This window comes from Hyperolius riggenbachi, chromosome 7, assembly GCF_040937935.1.
Source record: "Hyperolius riggenbachi isolate aHypRig1 chromosome 7, aHypRig1.pri, whole genome shotgun sequence".
Lineage (NCBI taxonomy): Eukaryota > Metazoa > Chordata > Amphibia > Anura > Hyperoliidae > Hyperolius > Hyperolius riggenbachi.
The window spans coordinates 47,559,266-47,571,551 of NC_090652.1; positions in this window are offsets into that span (position 1 = coordinate 47,559,266).

A 12,286-nucleotide genomic window follows, 5' to 3' on the forward strand; every position below is an offset into this window, starting at 1 on the left:
TTGGCCCCAACTAGTTTCCCACTTTGCATTAAGTTTGGCCCACTCTAGAGCACCAGCAGAGCTATACTGGAGGTAAAGCCCTAGATCACCATGGAAGCCATATGAAGGAGGTAAGGGGAAAGCACTAAACACCTGGGAACTATATAGAGCAGGGTGGGACAACTAGACACCAGGTAACTGTATAGGGGAGGGAGGGACAGAGGAGCACTAAACACCTGGGAACTGTATAGGGGATGGGGGAGGATCAGTAGACACCGGGGAACTGAATAGGGTTTGGAAGGGAGCCATTAGACACCTTGGAACTTTATAAGGCCCGGTTCACATTGGCGGTCGCCGTCCGGAATCGCCGTGCCGGAGCCGGACCGCATGCGGAACGGACGGAATGGACGCACGGCATAGCAATGAAAGTCTATGCGTCCGTTCACATGCGTCCGTTCCGTTCCGTCCGGACCGGAGCCGGACCGGATCCGGACTCCGGCGTAAGACCCAACATGCGCTATTTTTTGGTCCGGCTCCTCCGGCTGACGTATCCGGAGCGGAGCCGGACTGTTGCATCCGGCCAATAGAAACCAATGAGAAACGGAGAGCGCACAACACACTGGCTATAAAAACCGGACGTTCTACCCCACTTCCTATGCGTATTGTAGCGGTGATTTGGATGGGGACACATGGGCAAGCATTTTGGAGTGGAGCAGCAGTGACTTTAAATGTGCTGGAGATGTTGGCAGTATGTCGGAGGTGGAGGTGAGTGCTAAACAGCGGAGGGCTTGATACCACAGGTCCACCTTCTGCTGACCTCCCAGACCCCAACATTTTTATTTTATTTCTACTATCTTTTGCCAAACAGATCCGGATCGCATCCTGATGAACACCTGATGCAACCTGACCGGATCTGGATCGGATCCGGATCAGAACCGTACGGTTCCGATCCGGATCCGGTCCGGATCCGGTCAGGTCATCCGGTCCGTTTGGCAGAGAACCGCAAGTGTGAACGGGGCCTAAGGGAGGGAGGCAGCCACTAGACATTGAGGTTGGCCCACAATTGGTCCCAGAGTTCAATTTAGGCCCACTTTGTATTTGAGTTTGACAGCCCTGCTCTAGAGTGAGGAGGCAACCCAGTATCTAGGGGAGGGGGAAGGCTGGTGCCAGCTTGCATGGTGCATCTCCTCCACCCTTGCACGCATGTCAGTTTAATATCATTATTACATGATGCAATGTGGGACAAACTTTGTCTGACAATTTGATCCACTGAAGGTGACACCATGTCAGGCAAGATCTGTCAGTAGCACCCTCACAACAATGCGACCTGTAATATGTACACTCCTGGGCAAAAGTTTTGAAACTGTCAAAAATATTAGTTTTCACAAAGTTTGCTGATAAACTGATTTTAGATCTTTGTTTCAGTTGTTTATGTGATGTACTGAAATTTAATTATAAGCACTTCATACATTTCAAAGGCTTTTATTGACAATTACATGAGATTTATGCAGAGTCAGTGTTTGCAGTGTTGGCCCTTCTTTAAAAGGACCTCTGCAATTTGAATGGCATGCTCTCAATCAACTTCTGGGCCAAATCCTGACTGATAGCAATTCATTCTTTCATAATCACTTCTTTGAGTTTCTCAGAATTAGTTGTTTTTTGTTTGTCCACCCACCTTTTGAGGAATGACTACAAGTTTCTCAATGGGATTAAGATATGGGGAGTTTCCAGGCCATGGACCCAAAATTTCAACGTTTTGGTCCCCCAGCCACTTAGTTATCACTTTTGCCTTATGACACGGTGCTCCATCGTGCTGGAAAATGCATGGTTCTTCACCAAACTGTTGTTGGATTGTCGGAAGAAGGTGCTGTTGGAGGGTGTTTTGGTACCATTCTTTATCCATGGCTGTGTTTTTTGGCAAAATTGTGAGTGAGCCACTCCCTTGGATGAGAAGCAACCCCACACATGAATGGTCTCAGGATGTTTTACTATTGGCATGACACAGGACTGATGGTAGCGCTCACCTTTTCTTCTCCTGACAAGCCTTTTTACAGATGCCCCAAACAATCAGAAAGCGGCTTCATCAGAGAATATGACTTTGCCCCAGTCCTCAGCAGTCCATTCACCATACTTTCTGCAGAAGATCAATCTGTCCCTAAGGTTTTTTTTTGGGAGAGAAGTGGCTTCTTTGCTGCCTTTCTTGGCACCAGGCCATCTTCCAAAAGTCTTCGCCTCACTGTGCGTGCAGATGCTCTCACACTTGCCACCATTCATGTGTGGGGTTTCTTCTCATCCAAGGGAGTGGGCTCACTCACAATTTTGCCAAAAACACAGCCATGAATAAAGAATGGTACAAAAACACCCTCCAACAGCAACTTCTTCCAACAATCCAACAACAGTTTGGTGAAGAACAATGCATTTTCCAGCACCTAGATTTTGTCTCAGCCTTTTGTACTGCAGCTATTCGACCACACGTGTATGACCTTATTTACGTTTTTGACTACGATTATCTGATCCTCATATTATAAGCCTGTACCAAAAAACTTCTTTGAGTTTCTCACAATTAGTTGGTTTTTGTTTGCCCACCCACTTCTTGAGGAATGATCACAAGTTATCAATGGGATTAAGATCTGGGGAGTTTCCCAGGCCATGGACCCAAAATTTCAATGTTTTGGTCCTCGAGCCACTCAGTTATCACTTTTGCCTTATGACACGGTCTCCATCATGCTGGAAAATGCATTGTTCTTCACCAAACTGTTGTTGGATTGTTGGATTGGTTGTTGTTGGCTGCAGATTGATCTGCAGAAAGTATGATGAATGGACTGCTGAGGACTGGGGCAAAGTCATATTCTCCGATGAAGCCCCTTTCCGATTGTTTGGGGCATCTGGAAAAAGGCTTGTCAGGAGAAGAAAAGGTGAGCGCAACCATCAGTCCTGTTTCATGCCAACAGTAAAGCATCCTGAGACCATTCATGTGTGGGGTTGCTCCTCATCCAAGGGAGTGGGCTCACTCACAATTTTGCCAAAAAACACAGCCATGGATAAGGAATGGTACCAAAACACCCTCCAACAGCAACTTCTTCCAACAATCCAACAACAGTTTGCATTTTCCAGCAAGATGGAGCACCGTGTCATAAGGCAAAAGTGATAACTAAGTGGCTGGGGGACCAAAACGTTGAAATTTTTGGTCCATGGCCTGGAAACTCCCCAGATCTTAATCCCATTGAGAACTTGTGGTCATTGGTCAAGAGGCAGGTGGGCAAACAAAAACCAACTAATTCTGAGAAACTCAAAGAAGTGTATCACGCTTGGTACAGGCATATAATATGAGGATCAGCTAATCGTAGTCAAAAACGTAAATAAAGTCATACAAGTGTGGTCGAATAGCTGCAGTACAAAAGGCTGAGACAAAAGCTAGTTCGTTTAACAGGTTAGGATCATACACGGATGGTCAGCTGGCTGAGGTACAATAGGCTGAGACAAAGTCGTGGTTGTTTAACAGGCTAGGGTCATACACGGGTGGACAGATGACTGAGGTACAATAGGCTGAGACAAAGTCATGGTCTAGGGTCATACACAGTATATCAGAAAAATAACAAAGCAAGTCTAAAGGATAGATATATATTGCAAACACTGCATATATATCTATCAAAGCAACTAGGCTAAACACATATAAATACAATACTATCACAGAATGACTGAGTGCCCAGCACCAGCGAACTGAATGCTATTACGGGCAGTGAGCAACTGAATGAAGAGAGCTTATATACAGGTGGAAAATATCACAAACCAGCCCAGAAAATGAACTGGCTTATCAGCAAAGGTTCCAGCAGTTCCATCTTTACAAAGTGATTATGAAAGAATGGTTTGCTATCAGTCAGGATTTGGCCAAGACGTTGATTGAGAGCATGCCAGTCGAATTGCAGAGGTCCTGAAAAAGAAGGGCCAACACTGCAAATACTGACTCTTTGCATAAATCTCATGTAATTGTCAGTAAAAGCCTTTGAAACGTATGAAGTGCTTATAATTATATTTCAGTACATCACATAAATAACTAAAACAAAGATCTAAAATCAGTTTAGCAGCAAACTTTGTTAAAACTAATATTTTTGACAGTCTCAAAACTTTTGGCCAGGACTGTACACTATGTGGCGCAGCTCCAGAGGATGGGGAGGCTGCAACCAAAGTTAGATCTGAAGAGAGTGATGCTACTCTGGAATTTATCCGACAACAGTGCCATCTAGTGGCAGCTATCTTTACTATGTCGGGCTATGACCAACATTGGAACCAATGTTGGACATTATTATTTATTATTATTATTTTGTATTTATATAGTGCCAACATCTCCCACAGAACTTTACAGAGTATATCTAATCTTGTCACTAACTGTCCCTCAGTGGAACTCACAATCTGCTGTATATTCCTGCGTATAAGACTACTTTTTAACCCTTGAAAATCTTCTGAAAAGTTGGGGGTTGTCTTATACGCCGAGTGTCATTGAAGCCAGGCAATACGCCCAATCCTGTTACCGCCTTTCAGATCTCCCTGCTGAGGGAGCGCAATTTATTCTTCCATACCGCTCTGATAAACAGGTAGACAAGGTGAGCTGACCAATTCGCTTAAAGAAAACCTGAACTGAAAATTAAAACTCAAAATAAGCATACACAAGTCATACTTCCCTTCCATGTAGTCTACTCTTCATTGTCTTTCTACTGTCCCACGTCCTGTTTGTTCACTGTGATCAAGTGAATTTTCTGTCCTCCATTTTGAAAATGGCCATTACCCATAACAGCTTTCTGGTCAGCACACAGTTAAACTGTAACATCGCCCACTTGAGCCATAGGGAAACATGGACATTACCTGTTACATCAGTTTTCCTCTCAGCTATAAATGACAGCAACTGATATTTTACTGACAGCAACTGATATATTTCATATGTGACAAAATATTGTCAGAACTGGAAGGGATTATTGTCAAAGGAAAATGGTGAGCTTCTGAAAGGAACTGATGGCAAGGTAACTATGTAATGTTCATTTGAAGTTACCTCATGTGTTTATTTTTAATAATTTTACTCAGTACAGGTTCTCTTTAAGGAGAGTTGACCAATGCAACAAGTCAATTGACTATATACTGTTATTTACTGGGTAACACATACAGTACAGCACCAGTATCTGTTCGTACGCAGCACCAGTATATATATATATATATTTTATTTTAATTTGGTGTGAGTTGGAAGAGGGGTAGTCCTATATGGCGAGTATATCCCAAACTCTATATTTTAACTTGAAAAGTTAGGGGGCCGTCTTATACACCCAGTCGTCTTATATGCCGGAATATACGGTAATACCTACCATAGTCATATGTCCATCATAGTCTAAGGGCAATTTAGGGGGAAGCCAGTTAACTTATCTGTATGTTTTTGGGTGCTCGGAGGAAACCCACATAGACATGGGGAGAACCTACAAACTCTATGCAGATAGTGGCTGGGATGTGAACCGGGTACCCAGCGTCGTAAGACAAGAGTGCTATCCACTAAGCCACCAAGCTGCCCACCCTGTAGTAGTAACATAATGTTCACAGAGCTCTACAGCTATAGAATGACACTCACAAGACAACGTTATCCGAGAGACAATCAAATATGTTGCAGATGTGAAACATGGACACACAGCACCCTCGTATCTGAAGTGTCATCGCTCTCCAAGAAGGAAGATAAAAAATACCCTCCAACCACCACCAAGGTGGGGATAGTCTGACATAGGAGCAGAAAGGGTTAATCACATCAGATCATTGCCAGCCACATAGTTCTAATTAGAAAACCATTACTTCTTTCTAGGGATGAGCACATAGATTTCTCAGAATGATGACTTTTACATCGGAATTACGCTATTTGAAATTGAAAGTTGGAAGTTACAGAAGTATGACTTGTAAATTCTGAAACAATTTAACTTAGGTTTTTCAATTTGTTTGCCTACAATTTTCTCATTCATGTTCCTTAACCTCCTGAGCGGTATGGACGAGCTCAGCTCGTCCATCACCGCCGGAGGCTGCCGCTCAGGCCCTGCTGGGCCGATTTTCTTCAAATAAAGTGCAGCACACGCAGCCGGCACTTTGCCAGCCGCGTGTGCTGCCTGATCGCCGCTGCTCTGCGGCGATTCGCCGCGAGCAGCGGCGAAAGAGGGCCCCCCTAGCCGCCTGAGCCCTGCGCAGCCGGAACAAAAAGTTCCGGCCAGCGCTAAGGGCTGGATCGGAGGCGGCTGACGTCAGGACGTCGGCTGACGTCCATGACGTCACTCCGCTCGTCGCTATGGCGACGATCTAAGCAAAACAAGGAAGGCCGCTCATTGCGGCCTTCCTTGTTTATTCTGGGCGCCGGAGGCGATCGGAAGAACGCCTCCGAAGCGCCCTCTAGTGGGCTTTCATGCAGCCAACTTTCAGTTGGCTGCATGAAATAGTTTTTTTTTAATTAAAAAAAAACCCTCCCGCAGCCTCCCTGGCGATCTCAATAGAACGCCGGGGAGGTTAAGTATGCTTAACCTCTCTGCGACCGCCTAACGCCGATTGGCAGCCGCAGAGTGGCTCCATTGTTCCTCCAGGACTCCATATGGTTTATTAATGGTGGTATGCAGGCTGTGTTTTGTATAAGGATGGGACAAATCCACAATTTTTTTTGAATCCGAATCTAAAAAAAGTTCTCGAATATCTTGAACCTTTAGACTCACGAATCTAATGAATCCTGCACATAAGAATTGTGCGATCCGTGGTATAATTGCCCGCAGTATCGGTATCCAGGCATAGGTACCCACAGTATAGCTAGCTAGGTATAGGTGCCTTCAATATAGGCAGCTTTCAGTATAGGTAGCAGGGTATAGGGGCCTTCAGTATAGGTAGCAAGGTATAAGAGCCTTCAGTATAGGTATATAGTATATTACCTATTTTCAACTATGACAATCTGCAAATGACTGGTTTGCTGCAATTGCATCTTATATGCGAGATAGCTTAAGATGACATCGGACCCTAGGCAAGGTTGTAGTTGTGTCTCCTCCCCTTATGCTCCTTTTGGTAATCTGAGATGGGGGAGGTGTCAGATAAAGTGGCAGTTGGGCCCCCTGACACCGACTAGGCCCCAGGCACCTGCCTAGCTTGCCTTGCAAATGATCCTGCTCTGCTTACATGAGCTATATACACCTTGGGGCACCTCCTCCCACCCATTGTATTATCTATCCTCTAGCTATGGGTTCTCCCTGTGATTTTATCTAAGGGTTTTTTTATTGTTTTGTTTTTTTTGTGAGAGAAGATTCCAGATTTATCCCTGTGAAGATGGTTGTCTCCACAAGCTTTCTATTGTGGTTGCCTATAGCAACAACCTTTGTAAGTAGCATTCTTATTACTCTTTATCCCTGTGTTTTCAAATAGGGATGGTCGGAAATTTCTATTTCCGATTCCGATTTCCAATGCTGATTTCCGATTTTCTGATTTCCAAGGAGTGCATTCTCTGGTCCAATGCTTCCAAGTTCTGCAATTGGGTTAACATTACAGAGTTGCAGTAAATCGGATTTTTGAGGAATTGCGATTTCCATTTTCCGAGTACGATCAGAAAGGCTGATTTCCAATCGGAAATGCGGACATTTCAATTCCGAAGAACCCGAATGCGCATCCCTATTTTCAAATACTACATTATATTGGCCCTCCTGGTATTTCTGTTTTTTTTTTTTTACTTTCTGGTTCTAGAGTTCATCTACCCAGAACCACTCACCGAATAGGGCGACGATTACAGGTGAAAAATAGCCCTAGTGTCTGTATGTGTCTTAGCTATGTTACAGAGAGCATTTCTGCAGACTTTGTTTTTAACGGACCATAAAGAGTTACATGAACAAGGGCAATAAATCTTTATTGGGGCGGCTGGGGCCCCTGACCTTTCACTAAATCAAAGCAACTGCCTCTGTTGCCTGGTGGATAATCCGATTCTGAGAGGATCTTGTTAATGATCTAAAGTTGGGACCACAGTTACCAATAACACTATTGGTAACACCATACACCATAATGAATTGCAATCTTACAGCACCCAGAAAGTTCCCCTGCTAAAGAAGGCACATGCAAAAGCATGTCTTAAGTTTGCCAGTGAAAAGTAATTTAGAGAAGGGCTTGTAGAAAGTGTTGTGGTCAGATGATACCAAAATAGTGCTCTTGGGCATCAAGTAGAACAGCTATGTTTGGAGGAAGAAAAATACTATAACTCAAAGAAAACCATTCCTATGGTCAAGCATGGACAAGAAGAAGCACATTAATGCCATGGGATGAACTAGCAAGTCTTCACATTGTCACTCCTATAGAAGATCTTTAGAGGTAGCTGAAGCTCCACATTGCCAAGCAGTAGCCAAGATTCCCAAAAAATTGAATGAGTTTCTGCAAAGAGGAGTGAGCCAAGATACATTCTGTGCAAACCTGGTGACCAACTATAAAAGCATTTTATGTCTGTGCTGACCAACAGAGTTCTCCCCCCCAAGAACTATCTCATGTTTTGCTCGGGGGTCACATACTTATTTCACTCAGGCACAGACTAACCAGCAAGCTCATGGTGACCCAGAACTCATTGGAGTGTGTAAGGGACTACAATGGTCCTAAAAGCCCCCTTACTAAGATGTTAAGAAAAACAAAAGTTTGCTTTCCTAAAACAGAAAGAATTTGCGATAATTCAGGTTGGAGTGAGCTTGAGATGTCTCCCAGTGCATCACTGCTGAATATATGCAAATTAACCATTCTACCCTTAGAAGCTAAACACACCTCCAGAACCGCTGGAATGCAATGATGTGTCAGCTTGTTAATATGTACAGAGCCATAATAATCCAGCATGCATACAGACTGTTTCGGATTGTTTGATCCTCATCAGTGCATGGCATGGATTAATTAATGGTTAATTTGCATATATTCAGCAGTGATGACCTGGGAGACATCTCGAGCTCACTCCAACCTGAATTATTGCAAATTCTTTCTGTTTTCGGAAAGCAAACTTTTGTTTTTATTTCACTCAGTGACAGATAATAAATACATTTATAACATTTATGTAATTTGTTTTTCTCTGGCTTTATGGTTGAAATTCTGTCTTTCTCCATTACAATGAAACTACAATGAAAATGACACACTGTTCATTTATTTGTTAGTGGGCAAACTCACAAATTTAGCAGGGATAAAATAATTATTTCCCTCACTGTATATCTGCATAACATATCACAGTGATCTCTACCGTCACCAAAAAGTACCAAAACACACAATATTTACCTCTGGAGAAGGAAGCTTCTGGATACTTCAGAGGCTTCCCCTGTCCCCTTCCGCCAGGCCGTTCCAGAGCTGAGTTCCCTGAAGCTCAAGGGCATGTGGCCACATTGCACACCCCGCTCAAGCTTTGGTGGAAAAAGTGAGCCCAATTGGGTCCATGCTACTGTGCAGACCGCTTGTGCATGCACATTTGCAGGGACCTACTAGGGCTTCAACAGAAAAAAAAGGGAGCCTGATTGCATCCATGCTACTTGCATTCTCAAGCTGTCGACAAGGGCTTGTCGGCATTTTGCAGAGGACACAGTGCTGGAATCGCTGGAATGGGCCCCACTGGAGGAAGACTGCTTGAACCACTGGATTATTCAGAGGCTGTCTTGGCATAGGTACATAGATGATATCCTCATTTTGTGGTCAGGTACCACACCCCTCCTGAATCAATTTCTTCAAACTCTAAACATCAAAGATCGGAACCTTAATTTCACCTCTGAATTCTCGGGCATCAATATCCCCTTCCTTGACCTACTAATCTCTATTGACAAGGATGGCAGAATTAAAACCTCCCTTTACAGGAAGGATACGGCCACAAATTCCCTGCTTAGGGCTGATAGTTTTCATCCCCGCCACACGATCAGTGGCATCCCCACTGGCCAGTATCTCCGCATCAGGCGGAACTGTTCCAGTGAGGAGACTTTCCAGTATGAGGCAAGAGAGTTGAGGTCCAGATTTAAAGCAAGGGGCTATGGCGATAAATGCCTGAGAAGGGCCTATGAACGGGCCCGGTGCAGCAAAAGGGATTCCTTGATTTGCAAACCATACACTCGGGAACAACCAGATAAATCCCCAAGATTTGTCACACGTTTTTGTAATGAACATTCAGAGATTTCCAAGGTATTGCAGCGACATTGGTTATCTTACAGAATGATCCTTTGATTGGTCCCCTCATGCCCCCTAGGCTGGCACTGTCGTTCCAAAGGGCCCCATCCCTGGGTGACATCCTAGTCAGGAGTCACTTTCAGGGTACTAATATGGGATCACGACACTGTCGAGTGACGGGTACCTATACTTGCGGAGGTTGCTCTGTCTGCCGCTATGTGAGGGTGGGAAGGGAGGTCGAGCTACCGGATGGAAGGCAATGGACACTGGCACACTTTGTAAATTGTGAAACCACTTTGGTGGTTTATCTGCTTACTTGCCCATGTGGAGCATTCTATGTGGGTAAAACCAAGCGGGAATTTCGGTCCCGTATTGGTGAACATATTACCAACATCCGGGGCAAAAAGAAAAATAGAGAAAGTGGCCAGCTGGACTTGTCCGTGCCAACTCCGGTGGCTCGCCACTTCAGGACCATGCATGGTGGCAGATATGATCAAATCCGCTTTATTGGTCTTGATCGTCTGCATGGCACAATACGGGGGTGGCAACCTGGACCGCCTACTTTTACAAAAAGAGGCTCGCTGGATATATGAACTAGCAGCCACTGAGCCCCAAGCCTCTGATGTCTGTGGCACTCCTCCTGTGTTCATGTGGGGTGTCCCACTGCAGCTATAGTCTTATGCTCCCACTGTGTATTGACTCTTTATTGTTGTGTTGGGAACAAGACCGGGTATCATCCCTGTCCCCCATGCATTTTAGTTTTCTCTAATGCACTTTTGCTGTGCCCAGCATGGCATCACTTATACTGGCCATGCACACTTTAACAATTTGAAAGAGCCCTTCCTATTTACGGGACACTGGAGATGAGCGTAATGGAGTAATTACGATTTCGCGAAATTTCGCGTAATTAGTGTAATTACGTTTATGGCCGTAAGTACATAATCGTAATGAAGAAGGATTTCGCGAAATTTCGCGTAAGCGTAATTTTTGCGTAATGTTCGCATTGCAACGGGTATTACGAAATTAATGCGTATGGTCATGCTCCCGAAGCGGAAAAAGTGACGCATGTATCAATGTTAGGTAGCCGCTGACTTTAAGGGTTAATAGCAAAACCCCCTTAAATGCTAAGAGCCTCAAATTTGGAGAATATATTAAGGAGATCAGGAGCAATAAGAGGAAAAAATTTTTTTTCAAAAAGACCTTATAGTTTTTGAGAAAATCGATGTTAAAGTTTCAAAGGAAAAATGTAAACATTTAAAAACCCGCCGACTTTAACGGTTAATAGCAAAGCCTGCTTAAAGTTTAGGAACACCAAATTCCCAAGGTATATTAAGGGGATCAGTGGGAATAACAGGAAAACATTTTTTTCAAAAAGACCTTAGAGTTTTTAAGAGAAAATCGATTTTTAAGTTTCAAGGGCGAAAATGTCTTTTAAATGCAGAAAATGTCAGTTTTTTTTTGCACAGGTAACAATAGTGTATTATTTTCATAGATTCCCCCAAGTGGGAAGAGTTTTACTTACTTCGTTCTGAGTGTGGGAAATATAAAAAAAAAACGACGTGGGGTCCCCCCTCCCAGACCTCTTTAACCCCTTGTCCCCCATGCAGGCTGGGATAGCCAGAATGCGGAGCACCGGCCGCATGGGGCTCCGCACCCTGACTATACCAGCCCGCATGGTCCATGGATTGGGGGGTCTCGGAAGGGGAGGGGCAGCCAAGCTTTCCCCTCCCCCTCCGAGCCCTTGTCCAATCCAAGGACAAGGGGCTCTTCTCCACCTCCGATGGGCGGTGGAGGTGGAGGCCGCGATTTCCTGGGGGGGAGGTTCATGGTGGAATCTGGGAGTCCCCTTTAAAAAGGGGTCCCCCAGATGCCCACCCCCCCTCCCAGGAGAAATGAGTATAGAGGTACTTGTACCCCTTACCCATTTCCTTTAAGAGTTAAAAGTAAATAAACACACAAACACTTAGAAAAAGTATTTTAATTGAACAAAAAACATAACCACGAAAAAAGTGCTTTAATATTCTTAATTAACCATTAATACTTACCTGTCCCTTTAAATAAATGATCCCTCGAAATAGCCTCGGAAATGTTCTATCAGTTACAATGTAACAAAGTTATTACAATGTAACAACTTTGTTACATTGTAACTACGCCGCACCCG